The sequence below is a fragment of the Musca domestica genome, unplaced genomic scaffold (assembly GCF_030504385.1).
Source record: "Musca domestica strain aabys unplaced genomic scaffold, Musca_domestica.polishedcontigs.V.1.1 16, whole genome shotgun sequence".
Taxonomy (NCBI): Eukaryota; Metazoa; Arthropoda; class Insecta; order Diptera; family Muscidae; genus Musca; species Musca domestica.
Window position 1 is genome coordinate 16,351,845 of NW_026712219.1, and position 21,413 is coordinate 16,373,257.

General features: G+C 35.0%; 1 pseudogene; it reads right to left on the reverse strand.

Moving 5' to 3' along the window:
- Positions 1 to 627: 627 nt before the first annotated feature.
- LOC109611876 (short-chain dehydrogenase/reductase family 16C member 6-like) lies at positions 628 to 20,458 on the reverse strand (annotated as a pseudogene).
- Between the last annotated feature and the right edge of the window lie 955 nt (positions 20,459 to 21,413).

Genomic DNA, 21,413 nt, shown 5'->3' on the forward strand with positions numbered 1-21,413 from the left:
GCAAATCGGACGAAGATATATATGGGAGCTACATCTAAATTTTTACCGATTAACTCCAATTTCAATAGAGTTCGTCCTCGGGTCAAACAAATGATTTGTGCAAAAGGGCAATAAATGCGAACTGTACTTTGTTTACAAAAATACATGGATAGACGGACGGACGACATGCATAAATCGACTCAGAATGTGATTCTATGCAGATCATCAAAAGGAACTATGGGTGTATCTCGTTTCCTTTTGCATGTTACAAACAAATGCACAAAGACATAATATCCTGACCACCTTGTGGTGTAGGGTATAAAAATTGTCCCCCCGTTCTTATCTGGCAATATTGCCGATGACACTTTATACCTAAGGGGGCAGCCGATGAATTCTAAATTCACATCAGATCTCAAGATACCAAGTTTTAGAAGAATTGCTGGTTTGTTTTGCAAATTATATATATTGCAAATATTGACTCTTTTATGGGGGAGATACCGGAAAGGTGGACCGATATCTATCATCTTCACACCGGATCTTGTGTTAATAAAAGTATTGGGATGTTGGAAATTTTATGGTAATCGGATGGTAATACCTCCTCTTAGGAGTTCAAAGCAGCATTAATTTATTTAACACTTATTTTAGTTTTTAAAATCCGTTGGGGATATCATCCGCTTTGAAGATTTCCAATGATTTTGCCTCATTCTTCTTTATCTGGCCATATGTGCCCAAAATGGCATACAATTTCTCCGGGGCTGCAGCTGGTAGGGTGCTGTAAGAAACATTAATAAAAAATAAATTTAATTTCTTGCCAAAGTTGACTCAGTTTCGACCTCGACCTTTATATGCCTGAGTCAACTACAAATAAAATAAAAATATTGAAATTCGAAGCGCATGGTTCATCACTTCAACTTATGCAAACAAACGAGACCCCCAAATTGAAATACGTGGCACCATCACCTCGCAGCATAGCCTCCACAATATACTCGGCCGCAAGTTCACCATCTATGTCGCAGAAAATACTATCGATTTCGAGGGCCTTGAGCAGTTCATTGACACGTTTGTTGGTGGTGAGAAAGATGGGTAGTATGCATAGGGCCCTACAGCGCTTTTCGATTCCAACAAATCGACACGCAATGACGACGTTAGATGGCGCACTGCTGCTTTGGTAGCTCCATATACATTTTACAGCGGATATGGATACATGGCAGACAGTGAAGAGATGTTGACAATATAACCATAATTGAGTTCTTTCATTTTGGGTAGAAATATTTGAGTGGTCTATGAAAATGGGAGATTATTAATTTAAAGCATCTTTTTTAATAAACAAGTAAAAACACATTAAGTTCGGCCGGGCCAAACTTTGGTACCCTCCACTTTAGGGTAAAAGAAACATTAGAAGAAATGTGGCAAAAACCATTAAAATGCCGAATATCGGGAGGTACCGTTATATGGGGGCTACACCAAAACGTTTCGCCACACGAACTAGGACCCATTATGACACACAAATAACAATTATTAGACAAATCAGGGGAAATATATGTGGCAAAAACCATAAAAATACAGAATATCGGGAGGTACTGTTATATGGGGGCTATATAAATCATGGACCCATGCATACAATGTTTCGCCACCGGAGCTGGAACCCATTATGACCAACAAATACCAATTTTCAGACAAATCCGTGAAAAATGTGGCAAAAAGAATCAAATTACCGAATATCGGGAGGTAGCGTTATATGGAGGCTATACCAAATCATGGATCCATACATGCAATGTTTCGCCACCGGAGCTGGAAACCATTATGACCCACAAATACCAAGTTTTAAACAAATCCGTGAAAAAATGTGGCAAAAAAACTAAAATACCGAATATCGGGAGGTATCTTTATATGGGGGATATACCACAACGTGGACCTATATATGAAATGTTTTGCCACACGCTCTGGGACCTGTTACGACCTACAAATACCGATTTTCAGACAAATCCGTGGAAAAATGTGGCATAAATCATCAAAATACCGAATATAGGGAGATACCGTTATATAGGGACTATACCAGAACGAGGACCGATATATCTCATTTTCAATACTAACCATCCTAGACACAATGCAAATTGCTCTGCTAAATTTTGGCGCTCTATATCAAATAATGTGTGCTGTATCGTGATTTCAACAGACAGACGGAAAGACAGACAGACAGACGGACTTCGTTAAATCGACTTAGAATTTTATGCTGCTTATGGGGTCTACGACGAATATTGAAGGATGTTACAAACGGAATGACAAAGTTAATATACCCTCCTCTCCAAGGTGGAGGGTATAAAAATCAGTGAGACTTACAAAAATCGACTTAGAATTTTATGCTGATCGACTTAGAATTTTAAATCGACTTAGAATTTTATGCCGATTATGGGGTCTACGACGAATATTGAAGGATGTTACAAACGGAATGACAAAGTTAATATACCCTCCTCTCCAAGGTGGAGGGTATAAAAATCAGTGAGACTTACAAAAATCGACTTAGAATTTTATGCTGATCGACTTAGAATTTTAAATCGACTTAGAATTTTATGCCGATTATGGGGTCTACGACGAATATTGAAGGATGTTACAAACGGAATGACAAAGTTAATATACCCTCCTCTCCAAGGTGGAGGGTATAAAAATCAGTGAGACTTACAAAAATCGTGGCTGTGAGGTTAACATTAATCATACGTTGAACTTCATGGGCTGGAGGATTGTCCACAGAGGACAGTGTTAATATGCCGGCATTGTTGACGAGAATTGTGACATCGCCTAAATCGGCTGTCACGCTCTCCTACAATGCCAATAACGGTTGATAGTCTCGAACATCTACCTAAAAGTTGAATGAAGGTTTTTTTTTTCAATTAAATTAAAAGGATTTTTATAAAGAAAATACAAGAATATTTGACAGATTATCATGGAATAAAGTAGGAAAAGTTTTATTTAAGTACATTTGTTAAGAAAATGTGCAAGGACCCATTTTATATTTCTTAAGCAAATTTCGAACATCGTTGTTGATCTTGGCTTTTTTTTAAGACTTTTTTTCAGAAACCAAAAAAAAACTCACATATTTTCTATAGGAATTTCATCCAAGGACAACAATAATTGAATTTTTTATATAATTTTTTTCAAGGACGAATATTGTGAATTTCTTCCCTACAGCCACATTTTTTTTTTTAAATTTCTAAAAGGGACCACCAATAGTAAATTTCATAAAGATTTGTTTAGGGACCAATGATCGCTATTTTCATAAATTATTTTTACCAAAAACTTTGAAATACGTTGTTTATTACTTTTTTAACTGGACAACTTGCTACAATATTATTAAATATTGTTTTATTTAAAATATTTAATTCCGAAAGATCTAATTAATTTGATGTGGGTTTGAGCACATTCACCCCTATGCGGATTGCTTCACTTCGTATTGCTTAATATTTAACTTAAATACGATATAAATTTTAATTATTTATTTATTGTTATTTGTATCGAATGCCGGAAATTGTTTTTGAAAACCAGTAAGGAAAGCTCAAAAGTCGGGCGGGGCCGACTATATGATACCCTACACCACTATGCATAGTTAGTAGAGCTCTCGTAGTTTATATTGGGCATTTCATATGAATGAAACATATATATGGGAGCTATAGCTGTATCTGAAGCGATTTTCATCAAATTTTAAGTATTAACTTTAATGAATTCGTTTGGAAGTGCGACAGTTTACTCACTTTGGGCTGATATTAGCCATTTGGTGTACAAGAAACCTAAAATAGGACGAAGATATATAGAGGATCTGAACCGATCTTGATAACATTTGATTCATGTATTGCTGGGCTAAATCCAACATCTGGTACTAAATATCATTTTTGTGGGGTGTATATTACGAATGAGAGGGACTTAAACACCTATTCGGATGAAACTTATATATGGGAGCTATAGCTATATCTGAACCGATTTCCACTAAATTTAAAGTACTTATTTCTATTCTAAATTAGGTCGGAAGTGCCAAAATTCACACCATTTGGACTGATATTAGCCATTTGGTGCACAAGAAACCTAAAATCCTGTGTCTGATATATAGGGGAGCTATGTCCAAATCTGAACCGATCTTGATAAAATTTGATTCATGTATTGCTGGGCTGAATCTAATATCTGGCACTAAATATCATTTTTGTGGGGTGTATATTACGAATGTGAGGAACTTAAACACCAAAATCGAATGAAACATATATGTGGTAGGTATAGCTATATCTGAACCAATTTTCACCAAATTTGAAGTACATGCTTGTAGGCTGAATTTGGTCGGATGTATCAAAATTCACACCATTTGGGCTGATATTAGCCATTTGGTGCACAAGAAACCCAAATTGGATGAAGATATATGAGGGAGATATATCTAAATTTGGACCGATTTTCACCAATTTCAATAGGGTTCGTCCTTGAGCCAAACAAATGTTATTTAGAAAATTTCATCTCAATCGAATAATAAATGCGACCTGCATTTTGTTTACAAAAGTACATGGACCGACGGACGGACAGACATACGGACGGACGGACATGCATAATACGACTTAAAATGTGATTCTATGCTGATCACCAAAATCTCGTTTCCTTCTCCATGTTACAAACAAATTGTACAAAGACATAATACCCAAAAGTAGGTTATAAGAAGGTTGGGATTCTAAAGTATTTGTTAGCAAGGATCGTATTTTTCTAAGGGATATTACTCCAATAAAAGCGGAATTTTAATGAACATATTTCAAGGACCAACATTGGCGTTGACGCAAGCCAAAAAAAAATGGTTTTTTGCCCATTTTGATACCCTCCACCATTCTATGGAGGGTATATTAACTTGATCATTCCGTTTGTAACTCCTCGAAATACTCATGTCAGACCCAACAAAGTATATATATTCTTGATCAGCGTAAAATTCTAAGTCGATTTAGCAATGTCCGTCTGTCTGTCCGTCTGTCCGTCTGTTGTAATCACGCTATCTTTCGAATGAATTGATATAGATGGCTAAAATTTTGCACACATGTTTATTTTTCCAGTAGGCAGGTTAAGTTCGTAAATGGGTCATGTAGGTCCACGTTTTCATATAGCCCCCATATAACGGTACCTCCCGATATTCGGTATTTTGATAATTTTAACGACATTATTCACGGGAATTGTTTCAAATTTGGTATTTGAAGTTCAAAATGGATACTACACCCTAAGACAGAAAATTGTATGTGCAGGTCCCCGTCTTCGTATAGTCCCCATATAACGGTACCTCCCTATATTGGGTATTTTGATGATTTTAGCAACATTATTCGCCGGAATTGTTTCAAAAGTGGTATTTGAAGTTCGTTATGGGAACTACAGTCTGTGACAGAAAATTGTCTGTGCGGGTCCAGGTCTTCGTATAGGCCCCATATATCAGTACCTCCCTATATTCGGTATTTTGACGTTTTTAGGTACAATACCCACCGAAATTGTTTGAGATGTGGTATTTGAGGTTCTTAATGGATGCTATAGCCTGTGACAGAAAATTGTCTATGCTGGTCCAGGTCTTCGCACAGCTCCAATTTAACGGCACCCCTTTATATACGATATTTTGATGATTCTAGCTACATTATTCACCGTTTATTTCAAGTTTCGAATTTGAATATGGTAATGGCTTATGACAAACAATGCCTATGTATGTCTACGTCGTATAGACCCCAATATAACGGCTATATCCGGTATTTTTAAAATTTTAACAGAATTTTTTAAGGATTTTACTTTTTGAAAATTTCCAAATTCGTTGCAAATGGTGGAGGGTATTAAAAGATCGGCCCGGCCGAACTTACTGCTTTTTAACTTGTTTAAAAGTTAAAACGCTCTTTATTTTTTATAGTAGCAGGTCAAAATATTCTACAAAATTATTTGGCATAAAATTCTACTATAGGTCTTAGAAGATGTCAAAAGTCTTCACCAGAAATTTATTTATAATAAAAAAATACATTTTAGGGATAAAGCTGTACTTTATGTGAGTTTATGCAAAATATCCTGCGCAACATCACCTTTCAAGGATAACGCAAAATACAAAAATATTCTTCATCAAATTTTACTGCTAGTCACCAAAGAAAGGAAATCTTTATTTCCATTGGATATCAAAAAATATTTCTGTCCGTTAAAAAAGCAACTATTAATCATTTTATGATCCTTGGGAAAAACATTTAACAAAACCACTACAATAAGTCCTTGGGCAAAAAATTATTTAACAAATCCTCGACAATTGGTCCTTGGAAAAAAATTCGTTGAAAAAATCCGTGACTATTGGCCATTGGGAAGAAATCCTTTCAAAATTATTAGACCTGGAAAAAATTCTTTAACAATCTATGGCTATTGGTCCTTGGATAGAGTTCTTGGAGAAATCTCCGACTAATGGCCTTAGAAAATATTTTTATAAAAATCATTGGAAACCAATTCTTTAAAAAAAGTTCATGATTATTTGTCCGTGGAAAAAAGTTCTTCAAAAAATATATGACTGTTGATCCTGGGAAACAAAATTATTTAAAAACTCACAGCAATTGTTCCTCGGAACAAAAATCTTTAAAAATTCCACGACGATTGATCCTTCGAAAGATTTTTATAAAAAATCCACAACTATTGATCCATGAAAAAATTCTTTAAAATATCCACGACTGATGGTTCTTGGATAAAAATCCATGACCAATGGTTCTTGAAAAAAATTATATAAAAAAATCCACGACTAATGGTACTTGGAAAAAAATCTATAAAAAATTCACGACAAATGGTCCTTGGATAAAAATCTACGACTAATGGTCCTTGGAAAAAGTGATTTAAAAAATCCACGACTATTGGTCCTTCAAAAAAATCTTTAAAAATCCACGACTGATGTCTTTAAAAAACCCACAACTTTTGATCCTTGGAAAAAAATTCTTTAAAAAACTTACGACTTTTGGTCCTTGGAAAAAAATTCTTTAAAAAACTCACGATTTTTGGCCTTTGTAAAAAATTCTTTAAAAAATCCAAGGCTATTGGTCCTTGGAAATTCTTTAACAAATCCACGACTACTGGTCCTTCGAAAAATTCTTTGATCCTTGAACTAACAGTTGTCCTTGGAAAAAATTCTTTAAAGAATGCACTATTTTTGATCCTTGACTCAATAGTATGTCCTTCGTATTTTTTTTGGAATAATCTACGACAATTGGTTTTTTGGTAAAAATCCACGACTATTGGTGCTTGGACAAAATCAGTTAAAAAATCTAAAACTTTCTAAAAATCCAAAATGTTTAGTCCTGGGAAATAATTCTTGAAAAATCTTAGTCCTTGGAAAAAAAATTATTTACAAATCCATGACTGTGTATCCTTGGAAATTCTTTTTTTAATTCATGACTGTTGTTCCTTGGAAAAAATGCTTAAAAAATTATTTTAAAAATACACGACTGTTGGTCCTTGAAAATATTCGACGACTAATTTCCACGAATTTTGATCGTTGAACCAATGACAATTGGGGCTTAGATAAAAAATCAAGGCTATTGGTGATTGGAAAAATTCTGTTAAAAAATCCAAAACTTTTGGTCCTTGGAAAAGATTCTATTAAAATCCACAATTTTTTGTCCTGGGGAGGCATTGTTGAAAAATCTTGGTCCTAGGAAAAAAATTTTAAAAATCGATCACTGTTGGTCCTTGAAGAAAAATTCTTGAGCACATCCAGAACTATTGGTCCTTGGAAAAATTATTAACAAAGAATTATTCAAAAAAACCGCTACCTTCTTCCCATACGCCTTGCGAGTTTTCTTACCAATGCCACATGACCCTTAATCGCATTCCTACGTCGCGCGTATTCCCTTGTACACCATTTCTGGAGCTGTCTAAAAACGGCATAGCCAACCAACAGAGGATATACCAAAATATGACCTATCAAAATGATGGCATTGAAGGCTTCAGCTAAAAATTATCGTAGGTTCATTGCAAGTGATAAACGGAGACTGAATGATGTGCTAAGAATTATCATGCTTATGTCACTGCAATTGCTCAAAAAAGTAGTTTGAGTGTTTTCTTTTATTGAATTGTTTATGACCGAGTAATAAACGGCCAATTCAATAGATAAGGTATTTTTGGGGCGGGGAAATGGATTGAATTAAATACAAAATAAAAACATAGTAATTATTTTTCGTTTTAGCATACAATAACATTATATTGTTTATTGTAATTTCATCATTTCATTTGATACTTGTAGAACTCATGCAGTTGCAGCTTTTTTTTATCGAGTAAAGTTGGAAATTCGTTGTAAATAGAAGAACAATGCTGGTAGAACAATTTTGAGCATTTAAATATTTTCATTTTTATTTTTCAAATATTACGGAAGACATTTTTAGGCACTAACATACAGGGTGATGTGAAAAAACTGTAATCAATTTCAGACTGCTGTCATTTCTAAGCCACTCGTCTGACAGCTATTAAAATTATTCCAGTGACAACTCATTATATTGTTTACAAGCGAACAAAAGCATTTTGGTGAGAATTTTCCAGAAAAAAGTTATTTGCGATGAAATTCAAGCGTGATAGTGTGATTTCTTTATATTTGACTGCAAAATCACAAGTGGCTATCTTGGAGCACTCCACCATTTAAATGTGAATAAATCCTTTGTTTCTCGTAACATCGCTCGTTACCGTGATACTGGTAGCGTAGCCCGACATTAAGGAAGTAGACGGAAGAAAACAGCAACATCAGCAGAAATGGTTCGAAAAGTAAAGAAGCGACTTGATCGAAACCCGCGTTGCAGTGGCCGAAAAATGGCTCGTGAGCTGAACATATCGCAATATTCCATTCGGCAAATATTGAAAAATGTCCTGGGGGTAAATCCATTGAAATTCCAAAAAGTGCCAGAACTTACACCGCAACAGAATGAAAATACACTCAAAAGAGCTAAAGAGTTGCTTCACTTGGCCGAAAGTGGTGGACTGCCGAATTTGGTTTTCCCCGATGAGAAAACATTCGTTGTCCAGCAGTTTGTAAACAAACAAAATGATCGTATTTACTTGCCAAAGAGGTCAGAATGTGCACATTCGGTTGGCCACCAGAAAGCAACTGCTGGCCATGGTGATGGTGTGGGCCGCCATAACAGCCAATGGTCGCCCTCCGCTAGTATGGTCGCAATCGACCCTGGCATCAGAATAAATGCCGAATATTATCGCGAAAATATTCTGGAGGGTGTATTAAAGCCTTGGGCACGCAAACAGTTTGGCCGCTGAACTTGGACATTCCAACAGGACTCAGCACGCTCCACCTAGAATTTTTACAAAATGAGGTTCCTCGCTTCATTTCCAGCTCACAATGGCCACCAAAATCTCCTGATACCAGTCCGTTGGACTATTGTGTCTGGAGTATTTTGGAAAGCAAGGTTGGCACTGAAAAATACCAAAGTGTCGATCACCTCAAGCAAGCGCTTCGCCGGGAATGGGCCAAAATACCGCAGAGCAACATTCGGGCATCGTGTGACTGTTTCATTGGCCGTGTGAAGGTCATAATTCGCGCCAACGGTGACCAATTCGAAAAAAATCTAAACATTCTAAAATTTGATGCTATATCCGACATTTTTTGCTTTCATTCAATAAAATTTAAAAAAATGTAAAAATTATGGCGTTTGACTGTTTTGCAGTTTTTTATCTCATCCTGTATATTCCAATTTTACAACATATCTTCTTTTAGTTCAAATATTGAGATGTGCGAAATTTTAAGAACATCGGATGCTTATTGCGTTTTTTTAATCATTTTGGTTACTTAAAATTTTGTCGCTTTGTGGGGGAGGTACCAGGAAGATTGGGTCGATATCTGCAATCTTCATCACAGATCTTTTTTTGATAGAAATATTGAGAAGTGACCAGTTTGAAAGAAATATGATGGTCACTTCTCTTTTTACGAGCTTCATGGTCAATTAAAATTTTGACCCTTTTTGGGGTAGGAACCAGAAGGAGTGTTCCGAAATATTCCATCTTCACATCAGATCTTGTGTTATAAAAAATATTGCGATGTCTGAAATTCGAAAACAATCGGACTCTTATTTCACATTTTATGAGGAATGTACTTTTGCAAAATTTCGATCCTTTGTGGGGTAGGTGCCAGACGGAGGGGTACAATCTTCACAATAGATCTTGTGTTACTAAAAATATTGGGATATGTGAAATTTCAGGACAATCGGACGCTTATTAATCATTTTTTATGAGTCGTAAGTATTCCATATTTTGACCCGTTGTAGGGGAGGTACTTGATGGAGAGGCCTCACAATGCCCATTTTCTCCTCTGACCGAGCACTGAAAAAAATATTGGGATAAAATTGGACTATACTTTCTTTTTATATGAGGTAAATTATGTTCTTTGAATGTTTCGAACTTTTGTGAGAGAGGTTGCAGAAGGTGTGGACCGATGTTGCCCATCTCTGAGTTCCATCTAAGTTTGATAATAGTTTTACGATGTACCATTTGCCCATGATGCTCATTTCGCATTTCGGTTCAAAATGAATGTTTCAAAATGTTGAATCGTTGTGGTTGATGTACCAGAAGGAGTGGTCCGATATCTTTCATCTTCATACTTGTTCTTGTGTTGATAGAAATATTGGGATGTGTGAAATTTGAAGAGAATAGGAAGCTCATTTCGCATTTCATGGCCATTTTGGTTACTCAACATTTTGACCATTTTTGGGGAAGGTACCAGAAGAATTGATCCGATCTCTACCATCTTTATAACAGATTTCGTGTTGATGGAAACATTGATGTTAATTTCGAGTTTTATGAGCGTCCCCCCTTTGTGGGGGAGTTACCAGAAGGAGTGGACCGATACGTTCCATCTTCACAGCAGATCTTGTGTTAATAATGTGATGTGTGAAATATGAAGAGAACCGGATGTTTATTTCGGGTTTTATAATCTTTGGGCCTTTGTGTGGGAGGTACCAGAAAGATTGGCCCGATATCTATCATCTTCATCACAAATCTTGTCTTGATAGAATTATTGAGAGGACCCGAGCTTGAAAGGAATCGGGTGTTAGTTTCGCGTTTTATGAGCTTCACAGATATTCAAAAGCTTTAACCTTTGTGTGAAGGTCTCTTTATCTGCCAAGGGTTGCCAAATGCAGTGCAAAATTTAAAACATATTACATTCAGGTTTTTGATTTTTGTCATGGCTTGGGACCACAGTGTATTGGGAAAATGATAGAGCATCACATAGCACAAATCAAGCTCAAATCAGTGAAATTTTAATTTTTATACCCTACCCTTTGGCCCAAGGACGAACTCTATTGAAATTTGAGATAATCGGTCAAAATTTAGATATAGCTCCCATATATATCTTCGTCCGATTTGGCTTTTATAGTGCATCAAACTTGTAATATCAGCCCGAATAGTATGGCATTTTGCACGTACGATCAAATTGGACCTGAAAATAAGTATGCCAAATTTGATCGAAATCGGTTCAGATATAGCTATAGCTCCCATATATATTGTTCATACAATTTGTTATTTTTGTCCTCCGCAGCCGTAATATGCTCTCTGTAACCACAATATTTGGGGAAATATATCAAATGCAGCTCAGAAATATATTTGGCAAATTTTATCGAGATCGGTTCCGATTTGGATATAGCTCCCATATATATCTTTATCTGATTTCAAATTAATTTCGCACCAAATGGGCAATACAGTTCCGAATTTAAAAGATACAAATACTTCGGCATATTTAGTCCTTAGAATTTTATGTTATAATTATAATCATAGGGTGTATGATTGAATTCTGCCATAAAAACTTTTAATTGTTATGTGGAGCTCAACAAAATTAGCAAAGTGGTGTAGGGTATCATAAAATCGACCCAGCCTTACTGTTTTTTTTTTTCGAAAATTTCAAATATTCTCAAATTTTTGTTTTTTGGAAAATATATTTTTTCCAATATCACTGCCTGAAAAACTAATTTCGGCACAATTGGACACAAACGCAGTACCATTCTGCACAATTCTCTGAATTTCCCTGTCAAAAATTCGAAAATTACTCTTCCAATTTTCACATATTCTAGCTGCAGAAGTATACTAAGAAAATTCAATCTAAGTCACTGAAACGTTTTTGTGAAAGAGGCAGCAAATAAAACTTTAAATATATATTCTTATTAACTACAACAACAACATGTTTTTAAAGCCGTTAGCTTGTTCATTAGCATAAAAAGAGATATCAGTTAAAATTTGAATTCAAAGCTCCGAATTAAGAGACGAAAATCTCATGTTTATTTAAAAAAAAAAATCAATTTTATTTTATTATTGTTATCAAAAGCGCGTCTCCCCAATAGTGCATTGAAGCATTCGAGCTGACCTTAACCTTCATTCTTTTATTTTTATTTTTAATCGGCTTCTCGTTGACCGCCTTACCAATGTTTATAAATATAAGCGATGCTGCGATACGACTTTTAATATTATCTAAACTTTGTATTCAAACAGTTCAAACGATCGAACGAGTTATCGACGACAACAAAAAACAAAAGCGCACACACACAATTTTGCATTTTAAACAGAAATTATAAAAACAAAAATAAAATCATAGCAATAAAACAATAACAAAAATGTTTAACCGCAATTCGATTTTCAGCTTTGCTGTAAATCAATTGCCATTGATAGGCCTTGTTGCGATATATCCAGCGCTTATTGTGGCATCGCTGGTCTATCAAGTGGTGAAATGGTTACGACCCAAGACAACTAATGTTTCGCTGAGCAATGAAGTGGCAGTGGTAATGAAAATATTAATAGAAATATTGAAAAAAATTAAAAAAAAAACTAATTCTTGTGAAAAATATCGTTCATTTACCCAAAAAGTGTCATATCTCAAAAAACGCATTCAAAGTTAACGATTAACAATTGACCTCCTGAATTAAGAAGATTATTACCAACAAAAGTAATACAACTGCATTGACAATTTTTTGCCAAAAGATCACCGGAAATCAGTGCTAAATTTCTGTGCCAGGTCAAACATGTTTTGAAATATTTAAGTGCTTCAACAACTCAATATACACTTATGTTGATTGATGTCAAAGTCTAAGTAAAACAAGTTAAAAACCAGTGAAGAAAGTCTTAAAGTCGGACGGGCCGACTTTATGATACCCTACACCACTTTGCTAATTTAGTAGAGCTCCGCATAACAATTGAAAGTTGTTATGGGAGAATTCAATCATATACGCTATGATTATAATTATAATTTAAAGTTCAAAGGACTAAATATGCCGAAGCATGTGTATCTTTTGAATTCGGACTTGTATTGCCCATTTAGTGCACAATTAATTTGAAATTGGACAAAGATATATATGGGAACCGATCTCGATAAAATTTGGCAAAGATATTTCTGAGCTGTATTTGATATATTTCCCTGAATATCGTTGTTACGGAGTGCATATTACGGCTGTGGGTAACAAATCTAACAAATCGGATGAACAGTATATATTGGAGCTATAGCTATATCTGAACCGATCTTCATCAAATTTGACATACTAGCTTTAAAACTCATTTCGGTCGTAAGTGTCAAATTCCATCCCATTGGGGCAAATAATAGACGTTTGGTGCACAATATAAGGTAAATCGGACGAAATTATATATGGGAGCTAGATCCAAATCTGAACCGATTTCGATAAAATTTAGCAATGGTATTTCTGAGCTGTATTTGATATTTGATATATTTCCCCAAATATTGTGGTTACATGTTGCATATTACGGCTGCGGAAGACAAAAATAAGAAATCGGATAAACAATATATATGGGAGCTATAGCTATATCTGAACCGATTTCGATCAAATTTGGCATACTTATTTTCAGGCCTAATTTGGCTGTATGTGAAAAATTCCATACTATTCGGACTGATATTACACGTTTGGTGCACAATAAAAGGCAAATCGGACGAAGATATATATGGGAGCTATATCTAAATGTTGACCGATTATCTCCAATTTCAATGCGGTTCGTCCTTGGGCTAAACAAATGATCTGTGTAAAATTTCATCTGGATAGGACAATAAATGTGAACTGTACTTTGCTTAAAAAATATATGAACAGACGGACGGACGGACGGACAAACATGCATAAATCGACTCAGAATGTGCTTTTATGCAGATCATCAAAAGGAACTATGGGTCTATCACGTTTCCTTTTGCCTGTTACAAACAAATGCACAAAGACATTATACCCTGACCACCTTGTGGTGTAGGGTATCACTATCAGTCAGTTATGCCGACATATGGTACACATATGTCGAAAATTCGTTGACTTGAGCTATGTGGGAGGTTCCGAAAGAGTGGGCAATAATATCCATTTTGTATCTGACTTAAGTCCAAGAGAAATATTACAACGTGCCAGGTTTGGACTATATCAATTCTATTGCAACTATGGGAAATGTTGAAATATGCGTGAGGTCCCAGATATAGTAGAACCAAGTATTCATACAATACTGACGAAAATATTGGGTTTTTAAAAAAAATAAAAAAAATCGAAAATATACTCCCAATTTTATGTGAATAATTCAAATTGTTAACTTTTAGTGGGGGACGTACCAGAAGAAGTCGGCAGAAAAATGCCATGTTCACATCAAATCTCTGGTTGAGAGAAATATTTAGATATACCAAATTTGAAATGAATTACTCACTTATTTCGCAATTTATGAGAGATACAAGTATTGACAAGTAAAAAAGCAGTAAGTTCGGCCGGGCCGAACTATGAATACCCTCCACCGAATTAGGAAATTTTCAAAAAAAAAAGATGAAAAATTCTGTTAAAATCTTTAAAGTAACTAATATTAGAAGATGCCGATATATGGGTGGATATACGATATTGTGGACCTATATAGACAAATCTATTTCTGGGGGTAAAGTATTTACAAAAGACTCCTTGTGTAGAATTCCTTTGAAAAATGTGGCTAAGATCATCAAAATACCGAATATCGAGGGTACCGTTATATGGGGACTATGTGATATCGTGGACCTATATAGATAACTATCTACCAAGGGATAAAGTATTGGAAACATCATCAAAATCGCGAATACCGGGTGAGCGGGGGGGGGTTTGTTTTACCGTTATATGGGGGTATAGGATATTGTGGACCTATACAGACAATTTCCTTTCAGGGGGCAAAGTGCTCACAAAGAACTCCTTGTGTAGAATTTCAGACAATCATCAAAATATCGAGTATCGGGGGGTACTGTTATATGGGGGCTGTACGATATCGTAGTCCTATATAGATAATTATCTTCCAAGGGATAAAGTACTCACAGTGAACTCCTTATGTGGAATTTCTGACAACTCCATTGAAAAATGTTGCTGAAATCATCAAAATACTGAATATCGAGGTGTACCATTATTTGGAGGATATACGATATCGTGGACCTATATAGACTATTCTCTTTCAGGGGTAAAGTGCTTACAAAGAACTCCTTGTGTAGTATTTTAGACAATTCCGTTAAAAATGTGGCTAAAATCATGAAAATATCGAATGTCGGGTGAAGGAGGGTTGGGGGGGGGGGGGGGTGTGCCTTTATATGGGGAATATACAATATCGTGGACCTATGTAGACAATTCTCTTTCAGGGGGTAAAGTAGTCACAAGGAGCTCTTTGTGTGGATTTTCGGACAATTCCGTTGTAAAATGTGGCTAAAATCATGAAAATACCGAATATCGGGGGTACCTTTGTATCGTGGACCTATGTGGACAATTCTCTTTCAGGGGTAAAGTAGTCACAAGGAGATCTTTGTGTGGATTTTCGGACAATTCCGTTGAAAAATGTGGTTAAAATCATGAAAATACCGAATATCGGGGGGTACCGTTATATAGGGGCTATACGATATCGTGGACCGATATAGCCCAACTTCGAACTTGACCTGGCTATAGACAAAAGAGAGATCTGTGCAAAATTTTAGCTTCCTATTTTAATTCGTTTTGACTGTAGCGTGATTACAACAAACCTAAATTTTGCTGATCAAGAATGTATATACTTTGTTGGATCTAAAATGATTATTTCGCATTTTAAGAAATATGTAATTGTTAAAAATCATTCATTCATTTTGACCCCTTTGTGGGGGAGGTACTAGAAGGAGTGGACCAATGAATTCCATCTTTATACCAGGTCATGTGTTGATAAAATTATTGGGAGTTTGAGTGGAATCCGATGTTCATTTCCCCATTTATGAGCATCATGGTTATTAAAAATTTGACCCCCTTGTGGGGGAGGTACCAGAAGGAGTGTGCGATACAACCCATTATCACGCCAAATGTTGCGTTATTATTGGATATATATGTAATTTTTAGGGAAACATATGATTCTTTAGCTTTTTATAAGAGCCATAATTTTTCAAAATTTTGAACCGCTGTTAGGAGGGTACCAGAAGGAGGGATCCGACATGTTCTATTTACACATCACATCTTGTGTTACCAATACTGTTGAGATGTGTGCAATTTTAAGGTAATGAGAATTTTATTTCACAATTATATCTCATAAAATTGTTTTCCAACTTGGTTTATCTACATATTTTTTCAACCAGAGATCTGATGTGAATACTGAATTTATCGGCCCACGCCTTCTGGTGCCTCCCTCACAAGGGGTCAACATTTGGAATATTTATAATAATTTTATTTCAAAACACACAAAAACACAAATAATTTTGAAATTTCTCTCTCTGGTCCTGAGATTGACTAATAGACTGCCAAAAAAATATTAATAATAATAAAATAAAACAAGTAAGCAAAGGCTACAGTCGAGCTGGGCCGACCGTTGGATACCCTACAACACTATAATAAACGATAGAGTTTATATAGGCGAGAAACTCGAAAGAATTCCACAAGATATTGTGACAAATAATAAAAGATAACCATCAGGTTTCGTTCTCTAATTTTCGAATAATAGCAACTTAAACTAATTTGCTCATTTCCAATTTATTGGTAGATGTTGCACTTAAATGGTCTTCCTAGATCTGGAACCAATATTTCCCAAAGACCTATAATCTCTCAGAAGTGGCAAAAGATTAACATTTATTATTGGTTTTTGACTGAAACGCATCTATATGAGATACAGACATTTGACTATATTCTTCAACGAAATCAGCGTTAACGAAATAGTCAGAAGTGCGTATTTCCTGTATTTGTGAATTCTCCAAAAAGTCACTGGAATGGACATTTTCGTATTTTGTCTACAAAAGTTGGCAAACTATTTCACATATTGAATATTTTTGTATGGCCATCCAAAACTGCTTGGCTTTTGCCGGTAACCTCCATTCAAATGCGCGTGAGGATCGGGCGATAATTACGAGTTGCTGACAATTTTGCAGTTTTTTGGTCCACTTCAACCTCTAAATATATGGCGATCATCTCCAAAAAGAGTAGGCTTCTATTCTGACCCTCATCTTATCCCCATGCAAAATTTCGTATGGATCGGTCCATAAATTCGATCTGTATATGATATCCTGGTATCCTAACTACTTAGTTTTGTTAGCTGTAGAAATATTACCAAATGTTTAATTCAAAATGAAAATATGCCAAAAATATGACAAAATGGAAAAAATATGAGAAAATGTTACAAAACCAATATTTTCATCTTTAGAGAGATATTTTTATGCGATTTTTTAGACATTTTTTCTTTCCTGCTAAGAGCCCATTCTGAATTAATGAGAACTGCCGAAATCAGTTCAGCCGTTCTCGACATATAAGAGATCTTTCAAGCATATCTTCTTTGATAGACATATATATCGCACATATTTTGCTACATATCCGATTTGTTGGATGTTAACATCAATGTAAAGATCAGACGTATCCTTGTCATGGCTTTGTGATTTCGCCAGTATTTAAAATATTCGTGGTTTAATAAAAAATTTTGAAGTTTTTCAACACAAAAGATATGGTATATTTTACCCGCTAAATATTATTCGATGACCATCCAAATTAGTAGGCTTCTTCCCCGCAGTAAACTCTAGCTACATGCGAAATTCCGCGTCGATTGGTCTATAATTGCGACCTGTACAGCTACTGCAAAATCCGACATTTTTCAGTATTTGGTCCATTTCAACCCCTAAACATTTGACGATCATCTCCAAAAGAAATAGGCTTCTATTCTGACCCTAATCCCACCTTCGTGCAAAATTTCGTAAGGATCGGGCCATAATTGCGACCTGTAGCGTGATTACAAATTAACATGGACAGACGGACAGACGGACGGACGGACATACATAGCTAGATCGACTCAGCTCGGCGAGCTAGGAAGATCCATGTATACTTTCCTATATGGGAAACTCGAGGTGTTACATAAATTCTGGCCCAATCAAACTTATAATACCCCCAACACATAGTGTTGTAGGGTATAAAAATAAAATAAAATAAAAAAAGATCATTACTCCAATAATCGTGGAATTTAAGAAACACATAGGAACAAAGAGTCGTGGATTTTTTAAGGATTTTATTCCAAGGACCAGACCTCGATTTTAAAAAAATTCCAGCGCAATATAAATAATAATTAAATAAGTTTTTCCCTGTGAAATAATTCTTTAGAAAATCCACCATAACAGCAGCAAATTAATTTTTTTTTCTAATAATTATGGGGAAAATCCAAAAGGTTATGAAAGTAGAACTAAAATGTAGACTTATTTATCGTCGTTTTGAAAATTTTCATAAAACGGACAAATTCCCCCTCTTTCACATTTTTTTTAAAAATCTGCGGATTAAGATTCCTTCGAACCCGCTTATTTGAGGTATACAGTTATATGGAGGCTGTACAAAGAAATGAGCCTACACATGCAATTTTCAGTGACATGTTGTAGTATCCATTAGGGACTTTAAATACGAAATTTGAAATATTTCCACTGAATAATGTAGCTAAAATCATCAAAATACCGAATATACGGAGCTACAGTCATATGGGGGCTATATCTCAACATGGAGGTTATTTTCAATACCAAAAGTCCTTCAGAGTGATTTTCACACGGAATGACAAACTTAATATACACTCCATACTATGCTGGATGGTATGAAAATCCACGACTATTGGTGCCTTGGAAAAAATCCTTTAAAACAAATACGATTATTGGTCATTGGGAGGAAAACCCCTCCCCTCAAAACCCTCCCACTATTAGTCCTTGAAAAAAAATTCTTTGATTGGTGTACTATTGGTCCTTGGAAACAGTTCTTTAAATAATCCACGACTATTTGTATTGGAAGAGTTCTTGGAAACATAATGCTACAAAAAATTCACAACTATTGGTCCTTGGAAAACCATTTTTACAAAAATCCAAATCAAGTGGTCCTTAGAAAAAAAAATATGAAAACAAATCCACAAATATTAGTCCTTGAACATAATTCCCAAAAAAAATTCACGAGTATTGGTGATTGGAAACAAATTCTTTAAAAAAATCCATGGAAAGAGAAAAACTTTGAAAAATCCACAAATATTGATGCTGGGAGTAAAGCTATTGGTCCTTGGAAACAAATTCTTTAAAAAATCAACGACTATGGGTACTTGAAAAAAATTAAAAATTCACCATTATTCGCCCTTGGAAAAATGTTTAAAAAAATTCTCTACTATTGGTCATTGAAAAAAATTTCTTTACACAATCCACTGCTATTTTGAAAAAAAAAATGAAATAATGGCCCTTAAATATTCTTTGAAAATCGATGATTATATAACTTGGAAAAATCTTTAAAAAACTCCACGACTATTGGTCCTTAAATATTCTTTAAAAATCGATGATTATATAACTTGGGAAAATCTTAAAAAAAACTCCACGACTATTGGTCCTTGGGAAAACTTCTTCAAAAAAGCCATGAGTAATGGTCCTTGGATTTTTTTTTTTTTTAAATCCACAACTAATCCATATAATCTTGTAACATACCATATGGCCATATGACCCTCCCTTATTGCTTGTACTTACCTTATACACTTTTGTTATGACTACATATTTGTCTGCAATAAATTTCGCTGATTCCTTCGTCAGCTCATGCTGAATATCCACGATGGCAATGTGACAGCCAAGTTTTGCCAAGGCAATGACTATATCACGACCTAGACCACGAGACGATCCAGTTACCTAGCCAAATGAATTTCTCATTATTTAAACCAATTCTCGTAAGAAGTTTTCTTACCAATGCCACATGGACCTTAACTTCCCTTTTTCGTCTTTCATATTCCGTAGTACATTATTTCCGAAGCTGCTGAAAAACGGCGTAGCCAACCAACAATTATGCCTTTGAATGCTTCAGCTACAAATTTTTGCTGGTTCATTGCAACAGATGGACTGAAGTTAGCAAGCTTATGTCACTGCAATTGCAAATATGAATAATTTCAGATAATTTAGCTCGTCTCGAATGAAAAATAAACAAATAAATCTTAAATATATGATATTCGCCTGAACAAGGCAAAACTCAGATCTCAGGTTATATCCTTATGTGGGATCGATATCAAATACTTTATCAATATTGGACATTTCGGCAATGCAGGATTGCTTCCTTTGGACACCTGACTCTCCAAATGATAGCAAGTTTGATTGGAAAATAAATCTGAATCCTAAGTCACTCTCTGATAAATTCTAAAATCCTGTCTACAACTCTTTGAAACATTGAGAATAGTGGTGGATATTTTAAAGGATTTTTTCCAAGAACCATTAGTCGTGGATTTTTTAAAGAATTTTTTTCAAAGACAAATTGTCGTGGATTTTTTCCAAGGATCAATAGTCGTGAATTTTTAACGATTTTTTCAGAGGACCAATAGTCTTGGATTTTTTAAAGAATTGTTTTTCTTGGATTTTTTAAAGGAGTTTATTTGAAGACAAATTGTCATGGATTTTTTAAATAATTTTTTTTCAAGGACCAATCGTCGCGATTTTTTATTTTTTTCCAAGACATATAGTCGTGGAATTTTTAAAGGATTTATGGGGCTTTACTAAAACTTAGGCCTATACAATCCATTTGTAATACCGAAAGTCCGGCAGAACTAAAACATATTTGAGTAAAATTTCAGTTGCGTTCGAAAGCTTGATTGATTTCCACAGAAGGACAGATGGGCGGACGGATATAGCTTAACAGAGGATATCATTTCGTATTGACGCTAGGTCTCTTTGGACCAAATCCGTTTCAGGACATTTGGTGTCGATCTAACTGTCGAAGGGAGTATCGGATTTGGTCCAATCTTGGTACATCGTAATAGTCAATTTTTTAAAGATTTTTTTTTCAGAGAACCAATAATCTTGGATTTTTTAAAGAATTGTTTTTCCAATACCAATAGTCATGGATTTTTTTTAAATTGTTTTTTCGTGAATTTTTTAAATGAGTTTATTTGAAGACAAATTGTCATAGATTTTTTAAAGAATTTTTTTAAGGACCAATCGTCTCAATTTTTTTAATTTTTTTCGAAGACATATAGTCGTGCAATTTTTAAAGGAT